The sequence below is a fragment of the Mandrillus leucophaeus genome, unplaced genomic scaffold (genome assembly GCF_000951045.1).
Source record: "Mandrillus leucophaeus isolate KB7577 unplaced genomic scaffold, Mleu.le_1.0 Scaffold646, whole genome shotgun sequence".
Lineage (NCBI taxonomy): Eukaryota > Metazoa > Chordata > Mammalia > Primates > Cercopithecidae > Mandrillus > Mandrillus leucophaeus.
The window spans coordinates 249,067-250,951 of NW_012106986.1; positions in this window are offsets into that span (position 1 = coordinate 249,067).

The window sequence follows — 1,885 nt, forward strand, 5'->3', positions numbered from 1 at the left end:
CCAAGAGCAGGGGCTAGGCCAAAACCCAGAAACCACCTGGCCCCACTGTCTGGACATCAGGGCAACTTTCCTTGCAGCCCATGTGCTGATGGTCCACACTGGCTATGTGTGCTACCACAGACCAGTCAGGATCCCTCAGACTGACTCAAACGGTGATTTCAGAAAATGACTTCTTTTTCATAAAGGAGAGAAATAAAGACCACATGAGATCATTTCCTATTTGTGTCATTTGACAGAAGACATATTTCTTGTTGGGGAAACAATGAAAAAAAACCCCACCTCGGATTAGCACTAAACAATTTCATTCTGAATAAACTGGATTTACTGAGAAACAAAGATAAACAGACTGACAATGACAGATAAAGAAAGTAGGTAGTGTAAGGTGGAGAAGGGAAGAGAGAGAGGACAGGAGAGATGATAAGTCTGCAAATTCTAAGTGTAATTCTTCTTTTGTTTGAGACAGGTCTGGCCCTGCCACCCAGGCTGGAACGCAGTGGTGTGATTTCAGCTCACTGCAACCTCTGCCTCCCGGGCTCAAGTGATCCTCCTACCTCAGCCTCTCGAGTAGCTAGGACTACAGGCATGCACCACCACATCCAGCTAAATTTTGTTTTGTTTGTTTGTTTGTTTTGAGACGGAGTGTCACTCTTGTCACCCAGGCTGGAGTGCAGTGGCGCAATCTTGGCTCCCTGCAGCCTCTGCCTCCCGCTTTCAGGCGATTCCCCTGCCTCGGCCTTCTGAGTAACTGGGATTACAGGTGCCTGCCACCATGCCCGGCTAAGTTTTGTACTTTTTAGTAGAGATGGGGTTTCACCATGTTGGCCAGGCTGGTCTCGAACTCCTGACCTCAGGTGATCCACCTGCCTCAGTCCAAAGTGCTTGGATTGTAGGTGTGAGTCACTGCACCTGGCCTAATTTTAGTATTTTTAGTGGAGATGAGGTCTTGCCATATTGCCCAGCCTAGTCTCGAATTCCTGGGCTCAAGCAATCCACCCACTCGGCCTCCCAAAGTGCTGGGGTTACAGGTCTAAGGGTAATTCTGCCTCTTCTTCATTATTCACTGTCTTCAAAAAAGATATTCTGAAATTGTTTAATCGTTCCTTAAACAGTTCAATATAAATTACTGTATGACTAAACAATCCCACTCATGGGCATCTGTCCAAGGGAAATGAAAACGGATGACTACACAAAGAACTGTATATGGATGTTCATATCAGCAGTCTTCATAATAGTCAAAACTGGAAACCATTCAAATGCCCATCAGCTGGCAAATGGATAAACAAAATATGGTACATTCCTACAATGGCATGCGACTCAGCAACACACAGGAACACATTCCTGAACACGCTACAACATGGAACAAACCTCATGGTATGCTAAATGAGAGAGATCAGACACAAATGACTGTATATTGTGAGGCCGGGCACGGTGGCTGAAAGATGAATTTCATATAAAAGGTTTAGATAGTAGGTAATAAAGGTACTCCCCTTATTATTTTCCAAAGGTAGCATCCATAGAGAGAGTTACATTTTCAATCAATTCGTGGACAGATCTGAAATAAGGTCATTCAGAGAAATCAGGAATGGCTGAAGGTACATCTTATTTTAGGAAGAACACTGTAGCAGGCAAAATGTGTGCCCATGAGAGGCAGCATAGAGTTGGAAGGGTTGAGTCGAGTCCAGAGTCCAGGTGGCACTATCTATGTATTAAGATTCTGTTTTCCGGGTGCAGTGGCTCATGCCTGTAATCCCAGCAATTTGGGAGGCCCAGGTGGGCAGATAACCTGAGGTCAGGAGTTTGAGACTAGCCTGGCCAAGACGGCAAAACCCCATCTCTGCTAAAAATACAAAAATTAGCTGGGCATGGTGATGCACGCCTGTAATCC